General features: G+C 56.1%; 1 protein-coding gene across 3 annotated transcripts in view; it reads left to right on the top strand.

Annotated features, from left to right (window-relative positions):
• Positions 1–13,344, top strand: part of ADAMTS2 (ADAM metallopeptidase with thrombospondin type 1 motif 2) — a 216,363-nt gene that overhangs the window by 74,675 nt on the left and 128,344 nt on the right. The window lies entirely within an intron of this gene.

The raw sequence follows: 13,344 nt of genomic DNA, 5'->3' as shown, positions 1-13,344 counted from the left end.
TCCCTCCAAGCCCTGGGAGCCCTGCAGACAGCTGTGGAAGAGCCATGGGCTTCGGCATGCTGGGGGTCAAGGGGCAGCGTCCAGGCGGGTCCTGGACAGAGGCCTCTTGGGTACAGGATGCTGGGGCTGCCAGTGAGGTGCCAGCACAGCATCAGGGCTGAAGGTGTCTGTCACCAGGGGGCTGCAGAGACAGCTCAAGGGACATCTGAAGGGGACACAAAGCTATTCCCCAGAAGCAGGGAATTCAGGACTGGCTCAGAAGCCACGTTTGGGCCCAAGGTCCTAACCCTGCTGATTTGTGCCTCCCAGACGCCTCCAATCACAGCCCCGGCCCATCTCAGAACTCTCTGCAGGTCGGCAGGCGCTGCAGCCAGCTCCAAGCCTGACCTGTCTTCTATAAAAGTCTCCAATTTTCCTTGACCCATTTCTCTTTGAAATCAATGCTGAGCAGCACTGTGCCCTCGGGCCTGGAGGAGCTGGGAAAGGTCCCGCAGGTAGGTGGCAGTGTTGGTGTCTGGCGCACCCTTCTCTCCCACTCCCTAGCTCAGTGTTTCTTCCTCCTGTCTCGCTTGTTTGGAGCTTGGGCTGGTGTCCTGAGGCAGGATGTGTCCCCCAGAGCTGACTTGGCCGTGTCAGCCTGGGCCTGGTCCTGGGGTGTGGGCTGCCGCATGGGCAGAGCCTCTGGGATGCACCTGAGCTGGCAGGAGGGCCCGGGAGGAGCCTGGCTGGAGCCACGCCAGTGTCCAGGCAGGATGGTGCACACCTGGCTGGGGGGCTGGCAGTGTGGGTCGCAGGTGGCCTAGGAGCTGGGCCTGTGTGGGGAGGGGCGGGGAAGGGAGTGAGCACCTGCTCCCCAAACCATGGGAGGAATAATAGTGATGACAACTGTGCCTCTCAGATGGGAGGCTGAGGCCCAGAGAGGGCGCCTTGCCCACCACCACATGTATCCTCACTGCGTGCTGGGGCTGCCCTGTGCTGGGGAAGCAGCAGTGGACCAGCTAGAGCAGGCGTCTGCCCTCCTGGGCTCTCAGTCCAGTCAGGAGACCCGACACTCAGATGCTTGCCGAGGTGGACCATCCCACCAAAGTGAAACCACGTGCAAGGGCAGCACACGGGAGAGCAGGGGGAGGCAGGCCCAGGGCAGGGGCAGTGGTTGAACCGAGACTTGAGTGATAGGAAGGCCCAGCCTGGGAAGAGTGCTCCTGGCAGAGGGAACAGCACGGGCAGGACCCTGAGGCCAGAGCTGCCGTGGTGCGACCCAGGCACAGAAGGAAGAGCTGGTGCCGGGAGCCCAGGGAGCGACAGGCCAGTGGGAGGCACTGGGCCCGGAGGGAGGGAAGGGGCCTGGTCCTGCGAGTGGGCAGTCAAGACGTGAGCCGGGATGGTGTGCTCGAGCGGGGAAGCCTGCGGGTGGCTTTCGGTGGAGAGAGTGGGGGGTCCCAGTGACAGATGGCGGTGGCCGAGCCCATGGGGCAGGGCCAGTGGATTCGGGGTGAGTTTGAGGCGGCACTCACAGGTCATGTGTGTGAAGGAAGAAGGTGTGCTCTGCACACAGCAGCGGCCTTGAGGCGGCCAGAATGCTCTTGGCCCCTGGTGCAACCTCTCTTGGAATTTGGGGTTGGGGACATCTTGGCAGCTGTCCTTGGGGTCTATCCCTGCAAATAGGTTCCTGTTGATCCTGCAGACAGCGGCCTGAGCCAGCCCGATGGCCCAGAGCTCTGGCCCTTGGGGAGCACTGCTGAGCCAGTGAACAAGGCTCTCGCTGGGGCAGCAGTGCTGCTCTGTGCTCTGACTGGTGAGGGGAGCGATCCTCCCTGTGTCTGACCACCGCGCGTCTCCTCCTCATCAGCCTTTGCCCACTACCCCCTGGGGTCTTGTGTGTTGGGGTCAGCCCGTCATCTGCCCTGGACATCGGCTCTTGTCGCGTCCGACAGCAGCTCTGCCCCGGCGCATCTGGTCTCCTTTCCGGCTCTGTTGGTGTTAGTTGCACGAGAGCCTGTGTTCTGTAGCCGGGCTGTGGAGGGTCCTTCTCCGCCCGTGGAGCCGAGTGGCTCAGGGACAGGCACACTGGCCGAGGGTGGGTGCTGGGCATCACACTGCCTGGCCTACACAGCAGCGCTGGGCGCCGGCGAGAAACCAAGGCGAGGGAGTGCCACTGTCCCAGCGGTGACGGGAGTGGCAGGGAGAGGAGGGGACGTGCAGTGCTTGTTGGGCTCTTACCTGTGACCATATCCACTGGTCACTGCAGGGACATCACCTCCTGGGGTTCTTGTGATGACCCATGGGGTTGGCTGCTGCTGCTGTGCGCACAGTGCAGGTGAGGAACCGAGGAGCCAGTGGCAGCGCAGCCAGGAAGCTGCAGAGCCACAGGGGAGCCAGGCCTTCAGACTCCTTGCAGGGCATTGGGAGCAGGCCCAGAGCCCAGGGCCGCCCCGGCCCGTGCAGCGCTCTCCGAGACCCGCCATCCCCTCAGAGCCCACCTGAAGGCCGGCCGAGGGACACAGGGGGCCTTCTGAGCACTGAGACCTGGGGCTCCGCTGCATAGATGCGGACCCTGGGGCCAGCGAGGGTGAGTGAGGGCGTGTCCGGGCCACTCAGCACGAGGGCCGAGGGAGGACCTGCTGTTTGCGGTGGCATCGCCAGCTGCTCGGAGGGCGTGGCACGCTGCCAGTGCTGGACCGCCCGTGCAGAGAAAGGCTGAGTGCAGCCGCCGGAGAAGCCGGGCCACACGGTCCTCTTCCCTGGAGCGGCGCTTGCTTCTCAGAGATGTTTGAGGGATGGTCATCGAGGCCACTTACTGTCACTGTTGTCATTTCAGGACACCTCTGGATGTGCCTGGCTGTGGATCCCCAGGTTGGGCGGTGGGCCTTTGCCAGTCCCGTGGGCCCCATGGGCCTTTACTGGTCCCGTTTCCTCGCTGCTGACCAGGGCTGGCTTCTCAGACTTGCTACCTGTCAGGCAGGGCCAACACTCACTTTAACGCTCTGCCATCACCGCCTTGGGACTTTTAATCACTTTTTGAACAAGGAACCTTGCATTTTTGTTTTGCCCAGTGCTCTGGGAATTATGTGGCCGGTTCTGCTGACCACTGTCCTCCTGTGACCCTGCTTCCTCCCTGTAGTTCTTGGACATGCGCTCCAGACCTTGGGGTCTAGGACACCTAGGCTCTGCACAGTGGCCAGAGTCAGGGGTGCCCAGCAGATGCCAGCTCCCTTCCTTCTAGGCCCAAGTGCTGGCACTTTCTAACAGTTAACCACTTGGTCTTTATTTGGTGATATATGATGCAAGCCTGCTGATTGCCAGGAGACAATGCTGTACATTCCTGCTGTAATGCAGGCCTGGCCATCAGAAATGTGCCTCTGTGACTGCAGTGCTACGGCTCTCAGCCTCTGCCCTGTGGACACTGTTGACCCAAGGGCTGTTCCCAGCACGCTCTGGCCATTGTCCCTGCATACTTGACTTTGGACATAAAGTGCCCGTGGAAACCATAGCACTTGTTCACTCGTTCATTTGATCCATCCTGCAGATGTTTGCCCAGCACCCAGCGTGAGGCCCGATACAGGGCTAGGCTCTGGGACTCGAGGGCACCAGATAGGGGCAGCCCCGACCTCATCCAGCTCACAGTGAACTGGGCGGCCACAAATATCTGCACAGCTAGAAACTTGGGAGCGCTGTGCCGCAAGGTGATGTCACAGTAACTGGCCGTGGCGCTGTGGCCTGAGTGCGGACTGCAGCTCCTCTGGAGGGGAGAGTGGCTGGGGCAGGAGGCACAAGTGGCCTGGGGCAAGGGCAAGGCTTATTTGGGGGTCTGGCAGTAGGGCTGGGTGAGGGTCAGCTGTGTCCCGCTGTAAGTGGCATGGTCTGGTCTTTGTGAAGGTAAGAGGGGAAGAGGCAGGGAGCTGGGAGGAGGCTGGGACCTACAGCAGGGCGGCCGTGGGGAGGAGAGGAGAGGCTGGACCAGAGGCATGGAGCCATAGAGGGCCACAGGGCAGCAAGGGTGCTGGGGACCTGCCAGGCATCCCCCCTGCTCCCTGTGCGCAGATCACACTCCCATCCAGGGTTACCCTGAGGGCAGGCAGGAGCCAGCCTGCAGCCCTGGGCCACACTGCGCCCCACGTCTCTACCCCTGCCTGCTGGCCCTGCCTGCCCACTGAGATGGTACTCTCCGGGAAGGCGGTGCTCTAGGGGAGGTTGTGCTCTCAGGGAAGGGGGTGCTCTAGGGAGGGAAGGGGGTGCTCTCAGGGAAGGGGGTGCTCTAGGGGAGGTTGTGCTCTCCGGGAAGGCGGTGCTCTAGGGGAGGTTGTGCTCTCAGGGAAGGGGGTGCTCTAGGGAGGGAAGGGGGTGCTCTCAGGGAAGGGGGTGCTCTAGGGGAGGTTGTGCTCTCCGGGAAGGCGGTGCTCTAGGGGAGGTTGTGCTCTCAGGGAAGGGGGTGCTCTAGGGAGGGAAGGGGGTGCTCTCAGGGAGGGAAGGGGTGCTCTCAGGGAGGGAAGGGGGTGCTCTCAGGGAGGGAAGGGGGTGCTTTCAGGGAGGGAAGGCGGTGCTCTCGGGAAGGTTGTGCTCTCAAGAGTTGTGTCGTTTGCTGGCTCCAGGCTCTGGAAGGTCCCTGTGTGTCCAGACCTGTTTTCAAGGCTTCCATCCAGATCTCTCTGGATCCATGTTTAAGTCTATCTGTGGATTCCCAGCTTGGGGAATTGCTGCCCTGGGCTTTGAGCCTGTCTTTGCTGACTGCAGGGGCTCTGTGGGGTGTGGCAGTGGGGCCTGTATTCCTCTTTATACACAGCCTTTTCACAGTTCACGTGGCAGGGGCTGGGGCCAGGGCTGGGCGGCCAGGCTTGGAGGGACAAGCAGACTTGGCAGGAGAACAAAGAACGGAGATGGATCAGGCCCATCTGGCCCACAGTGTCCAACAGGGCAAAGGACCAGGGACCACCCTCAGATTCTAAGCCACAGCCCAAGCCCTCAATTGGCTGTGGGGAGGGGACTCAGGGGGTCTAGTTGACTGGAAGTTCAGGGCATTTTATTTGCATGGGGGCTCTAGAGGCCCCAGGAAGAAGGGGTGTGATGGCCTGCTCGACCCTGCCATGCAGCCCAGAGCCCCCGCTGTGGACAGTCACAGGCTGGACCATGTGCACAGGATGTGGGGACCTGAGACCCAGCACCCAGAGCCGGTGACAGTGACCTCTGGAAAGGTCAGAGCCCCCAAGGACAGCAGCTTGTGCCCTCCAAGCTTGCTCAGAGCCCGGGGCAGGAGTCCACGGGGGGCAGGGGTTTTACCCCGGGATGCCGACGAGGGCGGGCAGGTGGTGCAGGCAGAGCACGTGGGCATGGGGTGCAGGTGACGCCAGCTTGGCTGGTGGCACGAGGGCCTCTGAGTTTTTAAGAGAAGCCAGAAATCACAATTTTATATAAAACCTCTTCATTTTAAACTGTTGGCAGCCAATTCAAAATTTTGGGGAGCTATGTATGAGCTGTTGCCCAGGCGGCGGGTCTGCACCACGCCCACAGCACTTGGGCGGCAGCCGGTGACCGGCCTCTCAGACGTGGCCACGGCTGCCTCAGAGTTGAAATGTCTTCAGAGGAGTTTTTATTTTCCTTTCGGGAATGTAGAGAGACATTTCCAGCGGTTCCGTGTCTGTGAGGAGAAATCGTGGCCGTCCTGTTTTTCTTGGAGGCCGGCAAGGAGGCCCATTTGCAGTGCACTACCAGGAGAGATGTGGGGGGCTCTGCCCAGGCCCTGGACCAGGTGGGGGCCTGGGAGGGGTCATCCCCAGACCCCTGGAGACGGCCCCCGCCTAGGACAGTGCCCAGGCCGCCTGGCTGCAGGTCCCGTGGCAGTGTGCTGGTGCCTGGTCCCAGGGCTCTGAGGTCCTCTTGCCCGGCTTCCCGAGCTTGTTCCCATGCCTGGGTGCCCGCGAGGCCCCTGTAGCTTGGGGAGCGATTGGTCTCTTGTAGTCAAAGAGGACCCCCGACCCTGTGTCCAAAAGGCTCAGCGCCTGTGCTTCTGTGTCTGGGCAGCGCCCCACACTGCTTATATCCTTGGCCTTCGTCACCGGCGGGACAAAACTGGGCTTGGTTTGTCTTGGGACCTGGGACTGGCATGGGGTGTGGGGTCCTCATGGAGAGAGGGGCCTGCAGGAGCTGCCTCGGGCCACCTCAGGATGGGCCTCCTGGGGGCAGGGCCGGGGCTACCTTTGCTGGGGTCCTTTGTGCTCCCCACAAACTGTGCTCTGCCCAGTGTGGGTGGGTGGCAGAGCCCCGCATGGCCCTAGCTCAGGGGTCCCTGCTCTGGCCTGGCCTTGATTTTCTCATTTGTGGAATCGGGGGTGCCGGACAAAAGGCAGGCCTCACCCGAGGCTGCGGCTCGTGGCTGTGTCCCCACGCCCTCCCCGCTGACAGGTTTTGGGTGTCTCACGCAGTGTCTGCAGAAGCTTTGAGTGTATGTTTAAAAATCAGACGTTTCACATTAAAACCTCGATTCCCAGATTCCTCAGGAAGATCAGGAGCCTGGCCGCTTGGCCGCGCCCAGCAGGCCGCCCTGGGCCCTTCAGATGATGGGTGTGGTCCTCTGCCTGCCGCTCTGCACCGTGCGGGGGCACCGCGCCCGGCCCTGCCTGCCCTGGTTGGCCACGGGGGCAAGACTCGCGGACAGAGACAGCCTCTGGCTGGTGGTTACACGCGCACAGAGCCTCTCCTCTCCCTCACACACGCGTGCACACGCCTGCGACAGAGCCGGCACATCTGCACCCTCATCTACACAGGAAACTCGGGATGAGCCAAGCCACTCTGAGGAGCTGCCCTGAGCTGGCGCGGGGGCCTGGCGTCCGGCCTGTCTCGTGCGTGTCCAGCATGGGCAGCCCTGACACTGTTCTTTTAGGAAAGTCGCGGGACCCTCCCCATCGGGAGCATGTGGCCCGAGAGGCGGCGCAGGGCTGGAGCATGTGGGACCTGGGGCTCGCCGTGCTGTGGCTGGGCTGCTTGCTGGCCCTTGGTGGGCCACAGCCTTGTCCCAGACTTTGTGGCCGGTGCAGTGGCATGAAGGGTTCACTTTCCAGCGTCATAGCCTGTGCAGCCAGCCAGCCACGTAGCCAGCGTCTGTGAGCACCCAGCCCTGTGCTGGGCTCCAAGCACACAGTCTCTTCCCTGCCCTGGGGAGCCCGGCTAGGGGTGAGGCAGACGAGGGGGAGCTGTGTTGAGTGGTGCTGGCGTGTCGGAGAGCCCAAAGCATGGGCAGCGCATGCTGTCCTGGTCGAGGGAGCTCCAGGAAGCCCGTCAGAGCTGGTGTACACTAGCCAGGACTCAGGCTGAGTTGCTGTGCTCTGGCTCCAGGGACAGGGCAGGGTGTGCTGGCTCGAAATGTGGCCTTTGAAGTCCTGCCACCTGCTTTGAATCCTGGCTTCCCCCTCCACCTCCCAGAGTCTCTGTGTCCTCGTCTGAAGAGCAGTTAATGGATGTCCCTGGTAGGCTGTCGGGAGGACTAGGCCTGTCGCACCTCCAGAGGGCTGGGCGAGGGCCTGGTGTGTCGTGCTCACAGAGTGTCCTGACCAGAGGGCAGCCACCTCCAGCCGCAGCCACCGGGAGAGGGTCTCTTCACAGCGGTCTGTCCAAGCACAGCCTCTCCACTGCCCCTCTGGGGCTCTGCCCACAGGCATTCAAGCTGTCCTTCCCTCTTCTGACATCTGCCCAGCCGCCAGCGTGGGAGAGGAAGGCTTTCTTACAGAGCTCCCATCATCGCTGCACCTCCGGCTGCACCCAGGGGTCACTGCCCACGCTGTGTCTACCCAGCAGACGTCTGCTGGGCTCAGGGAGGCAGCCTCAGCAATGCTGGACCCAGCCAGTGTGCCCTTCTGCCCCTGGTCAGGTGTGGGAAGCAGGTACGATCTGGAGCCGGGGCGGGTGCTCGGCTGGCCCCCTGTGCCGGACGGGGCTCCTGGGGTCCTGCAGAGGGGCTGTAGGGCCTCTTCATCAGTGCCTGCCCCTTGCACCCAGAGCTGCGTGGACAGTAGCACTGCCAGCCACGGCTCCGTCAGACACTGTGATGCGCTCTGTTTTTCTCACACAGTATCAAAACCCAAAATGAACAAACTTGAGCTAATATTTAAGAGGATTTTTATACAGAGATGGATTTCCAGCTTTCCATGAGAAACCAGGACCCTGGCAGCACCCAGCTTACATTGCCCTTCTGTGTGGCTGCTCCCTGGGGAGGGGACACATGCTTCACCCTCCCAGCCCCACCGTCCCCACTGACTCCCTGGCCTGGAGTCTGGGGCTCGGCGACCCTTTGTCATCATGCCCTGCTGTCTTTCTTTTAGCCAAAATGCTTTTCTCTGCATCCACAGTTGACATAGGAGAGCCAGGCAAAGGGCTTGGGCATCAGAGACAGTGAGGGCGTGTGTGTGGCTTGCTGGCTTGGAGAATGTTCTTAGGGGGTTAATTTGCAGTCCCACAGGCACTGGCTTCACTCATTTGTGTCTGCTCTGGGCTCCTATAAGCATTTGAATTGCTATCTGTGGCCTTTTAAAAAAGAAATTAACTTGGAAATTGAATGGAAATTCATATAAATCACCTTTTTAACCATTTAAAAATGTGTAATTGAATGGTTTTTAGTATCTTCATAGTGTTGTACAGCCATTACCACTATCTAGCTCCAGAACATTCTCATCACTGAAGTGGAAACCCCATACCCTTTAGCAGTCAGTCCCCTTCCCTTCCCCCCAGACCCTGGCAACTGCCAATCTACTTCCTGCATCCATGGATTTGCCTTCTGGATGTTTTGTATAAATGCAGTCATAACGTGTGCCCTTTGGGGTCTGGCTTTACCCTCTGGTCTTTTCAGAATAATCTGTCTTGCCCGTGTGCAGGCCCGTGGCTCACCATGTGGCTGCATTCGTTGGTCCCCATCCCCCATGCCCATGCTGGCCTGACCCCACCCTCATTGGTCTCTGAGGCCCACGGGAGCCTTCCTTCCACTCTCGCTGGGACCTCTGGTCTTGCGGGGCAGCTGGCTGTGCTACGCTTCCATAGCCACATGGCTGCGCCATCCGCCTGCACCCAGGGGCTCCCCCCCCCCCCAGCTACTGGACAGCCTCCTGACTCTGTCTCTGACTTGTTTATGACCACAGTCACTTCTCTGTTGCTTCCAGGTTCCCTCCAGAAACAGGGATGAAGGGGGTTCACTCATTTCTTCAAATGCTATTGACTTTTAGGCTGTTTCACTAAGGTTGTAGGCCAGTCTTTAGAAGGACTCCATGGAGAGCATGTAGTCCAGGGTCTGGTGCATGGGACATCAGATACCCAGAGACACGACTATAACATAACCATAACACTGAATGGTACCCATATTGCTCCCCACACATCTGCAGAGTCATGCCCAGTGGCAGATAAAAGTCCCTGCAGGTGTGGGTCCAGGGCATGGGTGCCATGCCCATGCTGGCTCCCACCACCAAGCACAGAGACCAGGCTGGGCTGAGCCAGTGGGGTTCCTATGCCTCTCCATAATTGGGCCTTCATAGCACAAGCCCCCTAAAATAGGCAGCACGTGTGTTCATGAGGCTGAGGGCTGCGGGAGGCGCGGGAGCAGTGGGAACTGTGGTAAGACGCTCCAGCACATGCATCTTCCTAAGGGTGGCTCCCCCAGCTCTTGAAATGAGCCAGTGTTGACACTGAAGTGGCAGTCGTGCCCACCCCAAGATGGCATTTGGAGGGGCCCTGATCACTCTGGAGCAGCTCTGAACTGGGAGATGTGGAATCAGTGTGGGACACAGCACACGGACCTCCACTCCCAGGCCACCCCAAGAGAAAAAACTCAGGAGAGATCCTTGCGGGGACTGAACTGGAGCTGGTTTGGACATGGCGTGTCCCCTCTTGAGAGAGAGGGCAGGAAGTGGGGCCCCGAGGCTGAGTGGTGGGAAGGGTCTGTGCTCACTGGTGGGGAGATGCGTGGTCCCGCCGCTGCAGCTGTCCCCGGCGCGGCTGTGAGGGGACAAATTAGAGAGAAAGGGATGCCATTTTTTATAAGAAAAGTTATAAAGGAGAAAATGGAAACAGAAAAGCAAGAGAAATTGAGATAACAGAGTAAGATGGGAGAAAGAAGCCCAAATTTATAAATAATTAGAGTAAATGTAATTGGATTAAACTCTCCAATTTGAAGACAGAAGCGGTCATAGTAGATAAACAAGGTAAATGCACAGTCCAGCTCTGTGCAACCCAGAGATACATCTAAAGGGTAAAGGCAAGAAAAGGCAGAAAGTGAAAGTACAGGCACAGAAATATCAGGCCGCCAAAGGCAAGCTGACGTCAGTTCAATCTCAGACTTAACAGACTTCAAGACAGGAGACTCTGCTAAGGAAAGGCAGGTCACCGCTTAATGAGAAAAAGTTCATTTCCCCAAGATGATATAGCAGTTCTAAAGGCAAGTAACTTAACAAAATAATGTCAACGTCATATATGTCAATGTCAACGTCATATGTGATGTGAACTTTGTTAGAAATAGAGAAATTGACAATCTATCATCATTTTGGAGAGATTCTAGCCATTTTTTTCCAGTTTATGTTAGAATAAGTAGACCAAAAAATCCAGTAAAGATAAGGATGTTCTAAATAATATAAATTTTAATAACAAGCTTGATTTAATGGACATAAACTTTGCATCTGACAGGTACAGGTTACACATTTCTTCAAGCACATATGTAACACTTATAAAAAGTGATTAATTAAGTGGAAGTCTTATGAAAATTAATAGTTAGCATCAGCAGGTCTTGTCCTCTGACCATCATGCCTATAAGTTAGAAATTAATAACCTCCAAATGAAGGTTCCTATTATTTGGAAATTAAAAAAAAAACTTTTAAATAATTCATGGGTCAAAGAAGAAATGATAATGGAACTTTAAAAAAAATTGCAACTAAATGATGGCAATACCACTAAATGTCAAAACATGGATGTAAATTTCTATTAAAAAAGAAAGTTTACAAATTAAAGAGATAAGTTTCCAGGGTAAGAAGTTAGAAAAAAAGGCCGGGGCGCGGTGGCTCACGCCTGTAAACCTAGCACTCTGGGAGGCCAAGGCGGGCGGTTAGCTCAAGGTCAGGAGTTCCAAATCAGCCTGAGCAAGAGCGAGACCCCATCTCTACTAAAAATAGAAAAAAATTAATTGGACAACTAAAAATAATAGAAAAAATTAGCCGGGCATGGTGGTGCATGCCTGTAGTTCCAGCTGCTTGGGAGGCTGAGGCAGGAGGATCGCTTGAGCCCAGGAGTTTGAGGTTGCTGTGAGCTAGGCTGATGCCAGGGCACTCACTCTAGCCTGGGCAACAAAGTGAGACTCTCAAGAAAAAAAAAGAAGTTAGAAAAAAAGCGAAATTGACCCAAAGGAAGTAGAAGGAGAAAGATAATACAAAACAGGTTTAGACATCAGTGAAATGGAAACCTCTCAGCTCTGACAATGTCCTTGTCAGGAGGAGGCAGGGTCAGTTTTGCCAGAAATATGTAATTCTGCAAGAAATTTCTGAATTTGAAAACATGATGTCTGTCAGCTGAATTCGGGTTGTGTACCTTATTTGCAGCCCCTGCCACTGGGAGGAGTTGTTCTCCTGGGATCTGACTCGGTGAGCACAGCCTCCCTGCCGCAGCCAGCCACGCACCTGGGGACAGGTCCGCGCTGCCCGGCCCTGCTCCCTGGGCTGCGTCCTCCCACCAGCACCCGGGCCAGACTCTCCGTGGACTTACGTTTCCATGACTCCTGGCTCTGTCCCTAAGAGGAGAACTGCTGGGCATATGATAACCTTTTGAGAAACTGCCAGGCTGACTTCCAAAACGTTCTGAACGTGGTGTCCCCCCAGGGCCAGGGCCGGGCACTGCCCAGGGAACACGCGGAGGTGCCATTTCTGACTAGCAGGCGCCCATCGCCGTCTGCGTCTGGGGTCCTGCTGGTCTCTGGCTGTCATCTGAGCGCTTGATGTTCTTGGGCCCCGCTTGTTCTACCCAGAATTTGGGGGACATGGTGGAGAGGGTATGAGCCCTGCTCTTTTTGGCCGGAGAGTAGTTGTTATCTTGGGTCCATGCTGAAGTGGACCCCCCATTGGGCAGATATAACGATTCCTGAGGCTTTTTGTGCCCAACTGTTGGTGGCTTCTTGCAGCTCAACGTTCAGTGCTGTGTGAATGTCATTTTCACTTACATTGTCTCACAAGAGCCTGCAGGGATGGGAAAACACCATTTTGTTTTGTTTTTATTTCGGCATATTATGGGGGTACAGATTTTAAGGTTTCAATAAATGCCCTTTCCCCCCTTCCCCCACAATTCTGAGTTTCCAGCATGACCATCCCCCAGACGGTGCATATCTCACTCATTATGTATGTATACACCCGCCCCCCTCCCCCCTGCCCAATACCCTATTACTGTAGTACCTATGTGTCCACTTAGGTGCTGCTCAGTTAATACCAATTTGCTGGTGAGTATATGTGGTGCTTGTTTTTCCATTCTTGGGATACTTCACTTAGTAGTATGGGTTCCAGCTCTAACCAGGAAAATATAAGATGTGCTATATCACCATTGTTTCTTAGAGCTGAATAGTACTCCATGGTATACATATACCACATTTTATTACTCCATTCTTGGATTGATGGGCACTTGGGCTGTTTCCACAGCCTTGCAATTGTGAATTGTGCTGCTATAAACATTCGAGTGCAGGTGTCTTTTTTGTAGAGTGTCATTGGATCTTTTGGGTAGATGCCCAGCAATGGGATTGGTGGAGCAAATGGTAGATTCACTTGTATCGCTTTAAGGTATCTCTATATTGCTTTCCACAGAGGTTGAACTAGTTTGCAGTCCCACCAGCAGTGTAGGAGTGTTCCCCTCTCTCCGCATCCACGCCAGCATTTGTTATTTGGAGATTTTTTGATAAAGGCCATTCTCACTGGAGTTAAGTGATATGTCATTGTGGTTTTGATTTGCATTTCCCTGATGATTAGAGATGTTGAGCATTTTTTCATATGTTTGTTGCCCATTCTTCTGTCTTCTTTAGAAAAGTTTCTGTTCAAGTCCTCTGCCCACTTTTTAATAGAGTTATTTGATTTTTTTCTTGCTGATTTTCGTGAGTTCTAAGTATATTCTAGTTATCAGCCCCTTATCGGATGCGTAGGATGCAAAAATTTTCTTCCATTCTGTAGGTTGTCTGTTTACTTTCATGACTATTTCTTTGGCTGTGCAGAAGCTTTTTAGTTTCATCATGTCCCATTTATTTATTTTTGTTGCTGCTGATATCTAGGAGAGTGTTTCCAACATTTTCCTCTAGAATTCTAATAGTTTGATACCTTAGGTTTAAGTCTGTTATCCAGCATGAGTTGATTT

The sequence above is a fragment of the Microcebus murinus genome, chromosome 17, assembly GCF_040939455.1.
Source record: "Microcebus murinus isolate Inina chromosome 17, M.murinus_Inina_mat1.0, whole genome shotgun sequence".
NCBI classification, from domain to species: domain Eukaryota; kingdom Metazoa; phylum Chordata; class Mammalia; order Primates; family Cheirogaleidae; genus Microcebus; species Microcebus murinus.
This window is presented reverse-complemented; position numbering and strand designations above follow the sequence as displayed.